The sequence below is a fragment of the Otolemur garnettii genome, unplaced genomic scaffold (genome assembly GCF_000181295.1).
Source record: "Otolemur garnettii isolate 467f Iridium unplaced genomic scaffold, OtoGar3 scaffold00012, whole genome shotgun sequence".
Classification (NCBI taxonomy): Eukaryota; Metazoa; Chordata; class Mammalia; order Primates; family Galagidae; genus Otolemur; species Otolemur garnettii.
Window position 1 is genome coordinate 23,736,979 of NW_003852407.1, and position 13,948 is coordinate 23,750,926.

Below are 13,948 nucleotides of genomic sequence, written 5' to 3' on the forward strand. Positions count from 1 at the left end.
CTAGGAATGGAACTTATGCAGTAAACAGCCAGGAATGGGGTTTGTGCTGTAAACAGCCAAAAATGGAGCTTGTGCTGTAAACAACAAAATGGAGCTAGTTTGGCTCTTACAGAAGTTTGACTTTTACAAACTACAGACTGTTGCATAAGTAAATTAAATTGAATTTGCCTCTTATTAATCTATTCATCTGAAATGGAAAATTGTGGAGAGTGAGCTGTGAGACTGGCGGGGCCCTCACAGCCTGGGGAACATTCAGAGAATGAACCCCCAACTGCTTCTCCTCCATTCCTCAAACAGCCATTTTCCTTTCTTCATGCTCCCTCTGCCAGAAGTCACATAGCCCTTTCTTTGTCTAGTTAACTATGCAGAGATCCTTGAGATCTCTCCCTTCTTTCTCCTTGTCATATGCTAACAAAGTTAAGTAGTAACCACTAAGTCACATAGTTCTTCCTTAGTTTTGTTAAGTATTCTGGGATCCTAGTGACCTTTCCCTTCTTGCTTCTACTCAGAAGTTGAGTAGAAACCATTAACAAGATGGTTTGTCTTTGTTAAAGTTATTTACATTTTCCTATTGCACTGTAAGACCAAAACTCTGACTTTTGTTTATGCTATTTCCCTGTGTTGTCTATGCTACCTCTCCCTGGACAACGCTATACAGATACTATAAAATAAAGCTGATTTTGTGCTTTGGTGCTGGCTGCAGCCATCAGCTCAGTCAGTCCTCCCCGTCCCATCCTTTGTTTCCATGTCTTCCCTTGTGCTGTATTTTCCTTATTCCCACCAATTCCACACTGGTTCGCTCCCCTTCACCATGCTGGTTCACTACAGAAAATAACAATATGCTCCTCACATGTTTGTTTTGAGGATCTCTGAAATTACATGTATAAATTTTCTTTTCCTATAACAAATTTTTTTTTAACGTTACATTAACTCATTTTGTAGCGGCTTTCTGAAGTGTTCCTGGAAGGTGAGGCTCAGAAAGTTTACCTGAATTTTTTATTTATTATTTATTTATTTATTTATTGAGACAGAGTCTCACTTTGTCACCCTAGGAAGAGTGCCATGGCATCTTACTTAGCTCACAGCAACCTCAAACTCTTGGGCTCACATGATCCTTTTGCCTCAGGCGCCTACCACAATGCCCAGCTATTTTTTCCTTTCTGTTTTTTTCTTTTTTTTAGAGATGGAGTCTTGCTCTTGCTCAGGGCCTTGAACCCCTGAGCTCAAGCAATCCACCCACCTGGGCCTCCCAGAGTGCTCAGATTATAGGAGTGAGCCACTGTGCTGGGCCTCCTTTTGAATTTGTTATAATCAAACAACTATAAATATTTGGAGACTCAATGTTTGGTCTATCATATGAAAAATTAATGCACTTAGACTTTTACTCTTCTGTTTTCTTTTTTTACTCTTCTTCTTTCTAATGGTTGGAGATTGAGGCCAAAAGTAGAGGCCCTCTACTATTTATGAAAATAGAAGTTCCTAGCAGGTTTATCTTAAGTAGTTAAGATGGAAGCAAAGTAGACTATCAAGGGGCTTTTTATTTTTTCTTTTTTTGCAGTTTTTGGCCAGGGCTGGATTTGAACCTGCCACCTCCACCTCCAGCATATGGGGCTGGCGCCTTACTCCTTTGAGCCACAGGCGCCATCCTCAAGCGGCTTTTTCAAAGGTGTTTCAAAATTAACATGTTAATTAAGGGACAGAGACATATAATTGTTGTGACTACAAGTATGGCACAAGGAGAAAGGGTTGGCCATGGGCTCTTTTAAAATGCATTTTATAGTATCATCTTCCCTTCAGCTCCTGGCCACTGCCTAAACTAGCCTGTTTCTCCATACATACAAAAAGACAAGTACTTATTGTGCACTAACCTCTTCAACCAAATTTTGTGCATACATTCAACTGTAAGAAACAGAATATTTGAGTTAAAAAAAAAAGATATTTTCCAAAAATATTATGTTGGAATATGCAATGGTATTTTTATAGCTTTTCATCTGCTATTCTGGGAAAGTTACCTGTGACTTGAAAGAAGATTTAACAATGAAAGTTGATCATGTAGAAAAGGAAAACGTACAAATAAAAATGGAAATGCCCAGTATATAGGACATTATCAGTAAGCCAGATGAAAGTTTAAGCATTTCAAATATCCTAGGGACTTCCGTTGCTCTAATAAAATGGAAATGCTTCCAGACACACATGCTTAGAGAGATTATTTCAAGGTTTATGTAGATGCAAAGCATTTTAGTTTTAGAGGCAAGAATGGGAGCCTAAATCAGATGAGACTAATAGCACATTTATCACTTCTGAAACCTCATGCAGACACTAAAGAATTTTCACAATAAAATTAGAAGGTCAGCCCTGTGGCTCTGTACTGAAGAGAGACACAGCTGCTAGTATTTGGAAGGTGGGGTAATGCATGGCACTAGCCATAAAAGGAAGAGCCGCTGCCAGCAGATGCTATTGTGGTCATCAGAATATTGTTGGAGACAAGAGCACATCTCCATTATGGTCCATTGCACTGGCTCTTCCAGAGAAGCACCACCCTGGAACTCTACTCTGCATGGAAGATCTTACAACTACATCCAGAGATTTTAAACATTTATAATTATTGGAAATAAATTGTGAAGAATAAAAGAAATGCAGTTGGTTCCTCGGTCAAAAAATGTGTTAACATAATTTAGAAATACGTTTCTCCAGCCAAACATCAGCCTGAGTTTTTCAAGAGGCAGGAATATCTGTAAGACAGGGAAGGGTGATGTTGCTCAGCTTTGATGTGGCCTAGAGAAATTTCGAGCTGGTTCTACTTAGTCTGCACTAGCATAGACCCCAGAGGCTTTCTCTTTCTCATTATCACTATCCACCTGGGTGTCTAGAGACCTTCTGTCTCCAAGGAGATCATTAGTGTCCTGGGCTGCTGGAAAGAGAGTTGTTCACACAAGGCAAGACTGAGGGTACAATCATAGGCCATAGATGAGAATCACTCTTCTTGCATGTCAGGCTGTCAACGACTGGTGGGAGGGCCTTGTTTGATGCCAGTGGAAGCTATGTTTAACTCACCACCTTGATACAAGCAATGCTCTAGATTTCCTTGAATGGAAACTTGATGGTTAGAGGGTGATTTCTTGGCTTCCACCTGGTTTTTCAGGCACTGTGCTTGCTCAGGTAGAAATGAGGCAGTTCCTGAATGCCAGGGCCCCTCCCCCCACTCAGGTCTGTAACTCTGGCCCCAAACCCCTGGCCTCTGCTCACAACACTATCATCTGTCTCCTTTCTTTTTCCTCTAAACTCTTCATTTAGACATGGCCATTATAGCAAGGATCTTCAGCTATTGTTCAAGATCTATTCTTTATATCTTAACTTAGGCCCTGAATCTAAAAGGCAAACATTTTACTGGTCCATTTTTTATTTCTCCTATGTTCTTTCCCCTAAGACAGTAGCTATAGGACCTAAAATTTATGGGATGGGATGGGGCCAGGAAGGTCATAGGGAACAGAAAAATACAGAGACTGCAAACACATGGCTAATATATGAAAATGTTATTCTACCTTATGTCTAAGAGTTTGATACTACTGGTGTGATTAAAACTTAGAGAAATCTGTAGGCTACAGAGTAGCCCAGTTTGCTTTCATCTTTTAACAGATTCTACTTCAAAAGTAACTTGTACTTTTGTCAGTAAAGCTTCAAACCCATAAACATCCTCAGGTGAACATGATGTCAGAGCGAGTTGGATGGAACTAGTTCTGTCCCATGGTTCTTGTTACAACAAAGCAAAAGAAGAGAAAGCCCTGTAGTCTGGATGCCTTGTGCTTTTGAAATGAAAAAGGAAGGTTGCCCTCGATAGGCATTTCCATGAGTGAGTGATCACAATGTCCGGTTGGTTCCCATGCCTTTGATAGTTCTTGACTGTGTCTAACCCTCCTGCTGAGTTCCTGTCTCAGGCTCACAGATTAATATTAACTCAGGCTGCAATGAGTCAGGTTTCTCTTACTGAGAGGGAGCTGTTTTGATCTGTGAACTTTATCATTAAAAGGTTTCCTGAAAGCCTATCTTGCAGCATTTCCCAAATCATGTTCCATAGAATTCTGGTAACCAGTGAGAAGTAAAAAAAAAAAAAAAAAGTGTTGCATAGATAAAAGGAATCTGTAGTCAAACCACTCAGGGATATTCTGCAAACTTTACCTCTTATCATAAAGATTCAGAATTCAATTAACATATAAAAGGTTCAGAGAAAACCTACATAAAAGAAACCTGTCTAACTTTGATAAACCCAGTAATTCCCAAATTTTGCAAGCACAAAAATCTTGGTTTTATTCATCTCACATCAATAAATATCATATAGACCACATTTCAAAAAAGGTTACTGTATACACATGACATAATTTATTCAGATATTTGATTCCACATAACTCTTCCAATAAAGGTAGAATTCATTTCCATTGTTGATAATAACCGCAAAATACTCAGAAGCATGAGAATTCCTTTTAATTCAGAAGCACGAGAATTGCGGAAACTTTTCTATATACTAAGTTGAAAACATGGAGTAATTCTTTTTTATTTTTTATTACAAATTAATATGAGGGTACAGATGTTTAGGTTATATTGTTTTCAATTGTAAGATAAAGTTGAGCCCTTCACCCAGCCCTTCACCCAGCCCTTCACTGAACACCCTCACATTGTGCACATTAGTTGAGATCTGATAATTGCCCTCCCTCCTCTCCTCTTCCTTCCCCCTTGCTAGGCTATATTTATGTTTTTTCTTTTGTGTGGGAATGTAGTTCTTTATACTTTGGTTTCCTATTAGTATTGAGTACATTGGATTTTTTTTCCATTCAAAGTACTTTCTTTTTTTTTTTTTGAGACAGAGCCTCAAGCTGTTGCCCTGTTTAGAGTGCTGTGGTGTCACAGCTCACAGCAACCTCCAATTCTTGGGCTTAAGTGATTCTCTTGCCTCAGCCTCCCAGGTAGCTGGGACTACAGGCACCTGCAACAATACCTGGCTATTTTTTTATTGTAGTTGTCATTGTTGTTTGGCAGGCCCGGGCTGGATTCGAACCTGCCAGCTCTGGTGTATGTGGCTGGCACCCTAGCTGCTTGAGCTACTGGTGCCGAGCCTTTGAGGTACTTTATTAATAAGAATGTGTTTCAATTCTATCTAAGTAAACACAAAAGATGTAAAGTCTCCGTCTTTTCTTAAGGCTGAATAATACTCAATAATGTACATATACGGCAGTTTGTTAATCCATTCATGGGTTGAATAATGGACACTTGACTTGCTTCCAAGTCTTGGCGATTGTGTATTGAGCTGCAATAAACATTCTGGTACAAATATCCTTGTGGCAGAATGATTTTTGTCCTTCTGGGTATATATCTAGTAAGGGGATTGTGAGACCGATGGAAGGTTGATTTTTAGTTCTTTGAGAATTCTCCTTACTTCTTTCCCTAGAGGTTGTATCAGTTTGCAGTTCCACCAATAGTCCAAAACTGTTCCCTCTTCTCCACATCCACGCCAGCATCTGCTGTTTTAGGACTTTGTGATGTGGGCTAATCTTACTGGATTAGGTGACAGCACAGAGTGGTTTTGATTTTCATTTCTCTGATGATTAGGGATGATGAGCATTTTTTCATGTGTTTGTTGGCCATTTTGTCTGTCATCTTCAGAGAAGTTTCTATTCAAGTCTCTAGCCCAGTTACAAAGGGGATTGTTTACTCTTTTCTTGTAGATTCTGGTTATCAGCCTTTTGTCAGATTCGTACATGAAAATATCTTCTCCTATTGCGAATATCTTCTCCCATTGCGAAGGCTGTCTCTTGCTTTAATTGTTGTGCCCTTAGCTGTAAAGAAGCTTTTTTAGCTTGATCATGCCCCATGTATTTATTTTCTGTGTTGTTGCAGTTGCCAGGGGGAAGCCTTCATAAAATCTTTTCTCACACCCATTTTTTTCAAGTGTTCTCCCCACAGTCTCTTCTAGAATTTTTATTGTTCTGTGTCTTAAATTTAAATCTTTTATCTAGAGAGAGTCATGTTTTGTCAATGGTGAGAGGTATGGGTCCAGTGCCAGTCTTCTACAAGTGGCTAACCAATTCTCCCAGCACCATTTATTAATTAGGGGATTCCTTTCCCCAGTGCACACTTTTGTTCAGTTTATGAAAGATCAAATGATGATACATGGCTGGGTTCATCACATAGATATATTCCACAGATCTATGTCTCAATTTTTGTGCCCACACCATGGTGTTTTGCCCACACCAATTTGCCCACACCAATACTACAGAACTGCAGTATAACCTGAAATCTGGTAACTTAATGCCTCCAGATTTGTTTGTATTTCTAAAAATTATATTGGCTATTTAGGTATTTTTTCTGGTTCCATATGAAATGAAGCATTATTTTTTCAAGTTCTTCAAAGTATGACATTGGCGTTTTAGTGGGGATTGCATTTAACCTGTAAATCACTTTGGGCAATATGGAAATTGCAAAGATGTTGATTCTTCTTAGCCATGAGTATGGTAAAAATATCAAGTGATTCTTGAATAACCTGGACTGGTGAAATGGAAGCCTATGGCACCATTAAAATTTATTTGTATTTTATTCATTACATGAGCCATGTACCCTCCTTAAGGTAAAGAGCCCAGATAAGAGGTAGATTCAGATAAGTCAGGAGCAGATGAACCACGCTGAATTGGGCTGCATGGTACCATACGCTCAGAGAGGAAGGCTGTGAGGATCACAAAGACCAAAGTCCAGGGGCAAGGCAGTCCACTGGGCAAATCAAGCATGTAGTCAGAAGCCAGGAGAGCACAGCCCTGGAAAACAATTCAAAGCAACAGATTGAATTTCAGAATCCTGGAAAAGTACAAACACTGTATTAGAAGATAGTGATGGGAGTGAGGGGAAAGTCGAAGACACAGAGAAGCAAGGGTGCAGGAACACAGCAGGCTGCAGAGCAGACATGCGCAATGAGGAAGAGGACTTTCCATCAAACGTCCTCTATAGCAAAGAACTTTATAAAGAAAAGCTCCTGGGACAGATGATGGTGGAAGGCAGGGGTATTCCAAAAGGGCTACAGCTGTTAAGTGGCTTGTCAAGATAGAGGGAAAAGTAATAAGTTTGGAGGAAGAAAATTTGTTTATTTTTTATAGTTGGATTATCATTTGAATCATTATTTCTAATCATAATTTCAATGTTACCTTTTTTATTTATAAAATCATAATATGATTTATGATGAGTTATATGATAAAAATACCCATATCAATGAATTAGCCAACTGTGTCCATCATATACTTGTCCTTTTGAAAGAGGAAAAACTAAATATTAATGTATCAACAGATGCCAAATGTCAACAAATATGAATGCCAGTGTTGCGGAGCCAGAATTGGAGCTGGCATCATTATGCACAAGAATCGAATAGAAAATACTAAGAATTTATGACCTATTTATAAATGGAGTACAATTGACTTTAATGAATTGAGTGGAATATTATGGTGTTTTTAAATTTCATTTTTATTTTATTAAGTTTATTTTTTAATTTAGCAAAGCCTTTGATTCTAAGCTACAAATCATTATTAACACAAATTAAGAAAGTTTGGTATTCACCATCTAACTCTTTTGGGGGACTTTAAAGCTGCACATGACTGGTTGTAACAATAGCTTTGCCATTAACCTGAAAGGACATACTGAGTAGTATTTGGCATAGATTGATCCTAGGACCTTCTCTTAACCAATAACTTCATTGATTGCCTGATCAAAATATTTCAAATATACTAACCTTATTATTGAAGACACTTATGTTTGGCATCTATTGGAATTTCAGAATTAGAAATTAAACCCAACATGATCACACTGGCCAAACGACAAGGACATTCAACAGCAGCAAATATAGGGGGATTTCGGTAAGAAAAAAATCTGAGAAAAGAATGTAGGATATGGGAGTCCTAATGACTCATACGTGTAAAAAGATCATCTATGTCAACATGGTACCATATGTTTTATAAGTTAAATAGTTAACTTGTAAATGTAATTAACTTAAAAAATTAAATAGAATTAACTTATTAAAAATGCCTGGCTCTCTCATAAGAGAACTCTGAGTATTCTTCTGAGCAGGCTTTGAAGAAGGTGTAGTCAAATATATGGATGCATATGGAGGTTACAACCTTAAAGGAGTGGTGACTAAAGCCAACTGAAGCCCTGTGTGCACTGATCAGTATACAGTATGGTCTCCGTTCATGTCTATTGACATCATACCCACCAGGGTTGGACAGAGTCCATTCGTGCATTCCAAGCATAATGGATAACATAGGAAACATGGAGTTTAAAACTGTCCAAGGAGGTGGGGAAGACAAGGTCAGGGAAGCCACCCAGGTAAAGCTCGGCCTGGGGAACTGAAGAGGATGGTCTCAGGACTGGCTGGGAAGAAGCTGTGAATCTTTTATCTGTCCACCCCTTGGCCTGTAGCTGCCTTCAGAAATCAATGGCCATTCTTTCTCTTTCACCTTCCAAATCTTACCTGACTACTTCTCATCAAAGTCCAATCCAGAGCCATACAAGAACAAGGATTCTAGGAAGATCTTTCTCGGTCTAAAGAAAGATGGTGATAACACAGAGTTGACAGCAATCTAGAACAATTCTGTAAGTGAAGATCCTATGAAGAAAGGATGAAATACAGTGATAACTCTGTAAAGTGGCTACCCAGGGGATGGTAACAAACTGGTCAACACAGGAAAGTGGTCAACATAAGGAACTAGGTCTACTATGTTGATATGTCCATGTGGTGTGTCCGATCTATGAAAATTAGGTCAACTTAAGGAGGTGGTCATCTAGGGTGGATATATAGTAATTTGCACATTTATTCTGGAGAAGATAGAATATAATAAATTTCACATAATTTTTGGCCACTTATGAAACCAGGTTAAAGTTCTTAGCTGATTCAGTTATAGATGATTCAGTCTACAATTGCCACAATTAATAAGAAATGACTCCAATATTTCAGTGACAATAATAGCAGGAATTATGTCTCACTGGTGTGTCTGCAGGTCCTATATAGCCACTCTGCTAATCTCAGAAGGGCTTGACCCAAAGTCAGGGTTTAGATTTGAATCTGGTTTACATACCTTTCAGTTTTTGGAGCAACCTAATCTAGATAGATTAAGAATCCCCAGAAGATATACACGTCCTATTCCTTAGAAGCTGTGAATATGTTAGGTTACAGGGGAATGAAGATGGTGGATAGAATTGAGCTTAGTAATTAAGTAACTCTGAGATCAGATTAACTTGAATTTTCCTGGATTTTCTGGGTGGGCCAATTGTAATCACTGATCCTGAAAAGCAGAAGAGAGAGGCAGGAGAGACAGAGAGTGACTATAGTGAGTACCAGGGGAATGGAAACGTGAGAAGAACTCAGCCTGATGTTGACGGCTTGGAAAATAGAAAAGGGTGCCATGAGCCAAGGAATTTGGCCATCTCTAGAGGTAGACAAGGGCAAAGAAATTGACTCTCCTAAAGCCTCCAAAAGCAACATTGCTGATATGCTGATTTTAGTTCAGTATGACCCATTTTAGAAATCTGACCCACAAAACAGGGAGGAGGATGTTGGCATTGTTGTAAGCCTCTAAGTTTGTAATGGTTTGCTAACGGTGATTATAATGACATAGAAACAGAATAATGGCAGAAGTGCAAGAGAGGGAGGAAAAGGTCTCAGTGTTCTGAAAGCCTTAGCACAGAACTGGCATTATGTCCCTGCTCAAGTCAGCCCCAGTGGGGTGAGGAAATGTAGATCACCTTGTGAAAGGAGCGTCACAGTCACGTGACTAAAGGTGTGGAGACAGAGAGGCTTGAAGGCTTGGGCACAGTGATGCAACTTACAGTGGTGGACATCTTCCTGCAATAACACGAACCCTCTAATAACACTATGAAAGGGGATCAACTACTCACGTTCCACATCTTAAATTAGAAACCAGGAATTCCATTCTCTAAAACAAGATACCATTCTGTACACATTATACTGGCAAATCATGAGAGTTTGATTACACCGGCTACCTGGGAGGGTGGAAATGAATAGATTGGGAGGAATCTACACACAGGTCCATTCCAAAGAGCAGTCTCATGGCATTTATTGAAACTAAGGATGTACATGCCCTATCTCCTGGCAAGGCCTATCTGTTTACCCCTGAAGGAAACTCTCACATGGGCATACGACAAGACAAACACAACACAGGAGACTGGATGTTTGAGAGGATGTTTATTGCTGTGTAGTCAAATGTTGCCTCGGTAGGAGAATGAAATACCCAAAACTATGCAGGCCTACATCATATACAACTGTGCAGCAGTCAAAGGCAATGAGCTAGATTTGCATACAGAAACGTGGCTAGATTACAGAAACATATGTTAGGCAGGAACAAGAGGGAAGGAATGGGAGATTCCGTAACACAATACCATCTAGGCAAAATTAAATGCCCGCATAGCGCTGTGTATTTTTCAAGCATCTGTAATTATCTAAATAAACATGTAGCAGATGGATTAGAAGACTATATATTAAATACACTAATGAGTGCTTATGAAGCGGGTAGGAAATGGGATTGAGAAAATCAAAGGGGAATATCACAAGATTAAAAAAGGGGGGGGGCCTGACAAATGGTTGGTGGTGATAGTAATTCACAAACTAAGAAGTACTGGCTAAAGCAAATTCTGCAGATTTGATCTCTAAGAAGCGAAGAAGGGAGATAGAGAGGAAAAACTGGGGAGAGAGAAACTACAGGAAGATCAGAGACTCCTGGGAAGGGGTAGAGGAGGTGATTGGCAGTCGGGTAAAAGCTTCATAAAACAACTGAGTTTGTGTATCATGGTCCTTTTTTTGGATTAAGTTTTATATCTGGGAGGAAAGATCAATGCTTTCTAGCCTTTGTTAACAGCATGAGATAGATGATAGATGGTAGAAATAGATATGAAAGAGAGAAACTTTGTAGTGAATTTCTCTGTAGTTATTCTATTTCTCTCCCTAACTATCCATTCTAGGTAAGTAAAAGTAAGGTTTCTGAGAGCAAGTTGATCTCAAGGGTTAATTTTTAAAGCCGCATTTCAAGGTTTCCCTTTTTAAAATGCATCATCCTTCTGAATAAATGTTGCAGGATAAGGCGGCTGACGTGCTCCGTGATCCAGTACCTTGGGTGTGTCCTCAATCAGGGAACATTTCCTCTGCAGAATGGAAATTGCTTCCATCTTTCAGAGTGAAGCCAGGGAGAGAAGGCTGAACCAGCCTGTTGAGAGATTAGAGGAAATCCTCTTCTTTCAATGAGAGGGACCATTTCGTTGGCCAGGCTGCAGAGACTGTGTCACCACCATGTGGCCTGATCAAGTACGATTCACCTTGTGCACTGTAAGCACACGGACTGCAGGCCCCTGGCACACATTTAAATCTCAGCTGCATGCTCCGAGCGCTCATTTCTTCAGCATTCTAGCGTCACATACAGAACCGCTCTTCGCAGAGACAGAGGCTTTATTGAGATGGAGAACTGTGCAGGACACACACTAATTTCATGATTACCAGATGAGTTAATAATGAAAACGTGATGCTTTGCCTTCCGTCTCTCCCTCTCTCTCGGTGTGTATATATACTCCCGTGTATGTTCACACATACATCAGCCATGTATTTTCCTCAGCGATCTGGTCGACCACTTCTCTCACCCCATCCACGCCCCGTTTCTTCTGGAATTCTCCCTCAGCAGGCTGCCTCACTCATTCTTGCCATAACAACGCCTCCTGGGAATCTCCACCAGCCTCTCTTTTCAGCTCACCTAGGAACAAGATTCAGGAGCTGCAGCGTTTAGGGAAATTGTAGGGAAGGATCGGGTATAATAGGAAACAGAAGCAGAGGTCCTTTCCTCATAGACTCCCTTGGCCTCCTTTTGCATGGAGGCTGTGCTGGCCAGCAGGACTGGGCAGTGTGGATCCCGCTGGCCTCTTGCTGGGCCCTTGCCTCCCTGAACCAAGCTGTTCAGCAGCTCTCAGGGAAAATGCAAATCCACTCCCATGAAGACACAGAAGACTCTCTCTTGATTGTAGTTCATTTTAAAAGAAAAGAGGATTGCTTAAAAGAGGTTTCTGTGCTGATGATAGGATTTCAGGCATGAGCAGAGAAGGTGTGTTAAAAAACCACATGAGGAAACAGACAGATGGACCCAAACACTGCCTCTTTTCCAGCCCACTTCACATGGGAAGCAAGATTAGCACTTCTTCGAGTGCAGGCTCAATAAGCCACTCGCTGGGGTGTGTGTATACAATGCACAGGAAATAGGAAAAGCGTTTTGTATTTCCCCGTGGACAGCATTTTCCTCCAAAAGTTCACATCTAACTTCTACCCCCAATCACCCACCAATATGCTTTCATCCAATTTGCCCACCTGCCCCCCTCTGGCCTGACAAAAAAACGTTCCCAAATACGCAGGCTCCACCTTCCTGCTCCAAAGACAGTGACGGTTTTCTGCCACACACAAATCGGTCAGACTGGGAGAGAAAAACTGGAAAGTGGGGTTTTTTTTTTTTCTCTGTGTCTATAAAATTCTTAGTTGAATATGCATGTAATGTTAGAAACGACTCTTCATGGATATTTACCAGTTCAAACGGTGTTTTCAGATTGTTTTCCAGAATGGAAAAAAAAAAAGCAGCAATTGAGACCAACCTTAAACTAGAATTAAAAACACATAGCTTTAAAAAGTATAGGTAAAAAAGCTCGAGGTTCCTGAGATTCTTTAATCATGACAACCTCAAAATGTGCCATCTGTGTATGGCAGTAGGGTTCTCATCAGTGAAAAGGTTAAATTGTAAGCAGCTGAAGAGGCTGATGCTTTAAGCTCAGCTCACAGTGGAGAATTTATGACCTAGTCGGGATCTTATTTAGTATGCAGGGTAAATAGCCTCATTAGGAATACAACGTGAAGGAGATTCATGACTTTTCCAACAGGGCCAGGGAGGTCAGCTAAAGAAGAAGAGGAGGCCAGGCGGTGGAAACGGCATCCAGGCTGTCAGTGTGTGGGTATCCTGTTTGGTGCCTATTGACTCAGTCATTTTAAGGAGAGTATCAGTCAGGGGAGGAGAAAGGGCTCTATTAGAAGGTCAAGACACTAAAAACCCTGCAGAGATTTTACCCCAAGGTCAGGTGTATGAAATCCAGTAATAGACAGTCAGTGAGGACCTCTGGAAGGCAAGAGTAAGATAGCGTCCATTTTTCCCATTACCGGTAACGTTCTTTAACCCTGAGCTAGCCCTCAGCACTGCTGGGGAGCACGGAAAGGTTGTTTTCATGGTTCCCTTTTTTTTTTTTTTTTTCCCTCTCTTCCTGTATAAAATCTCTTCCTTGACTGGTGGCCCAGACTCACGTCTACCCCAAATGTCCTGAATCCAACCAAACCTTCAGTACAGGAATCTTCATGACGCTCCCCATGCTGGCCTCAGCCCTGATCTGGGTATGGTGGCCTCTCTGTCCTTCCAAAGTTGCACGCTGCCTGGGGCACAGTAGTGGCCCGTCCTTTCTGGCTCCCCTTCTACCTCGTTCTGCTGAAATTTGGCAGAGCCTCCTCTCGTCACTGCAGGCAGGCTCTAGAAGCACTAGACTCTGCAGTGGGCTAAGGGGAAAGGCCCAGGGGTCCTCAACCTTCAGGGCCACAGTCAGGTCCCCGGAGGTGAGAAATGGGTGAGAAATGCATGTAACAGTGTTGTCCTGGAGGCAGCTCTTTCTCTGCTCCTTCACGCCCTCATTTCATCTCCCTATCTGACATGAAGTCCCATTCCAGGCAGGAAATGGGCTTTTGGATCGCTGGATTTATTATAATTACTGGAATCTTATGTTTTTCTCTTTGGATGCTGCTGAAAACTTCTCATCATTTCCAAAATCTTGGAAATAAGCATTAGGATATCTCCTAAATGGTTCAAACAGAACTTGACCCTTGTGACAAGAAAAAAAA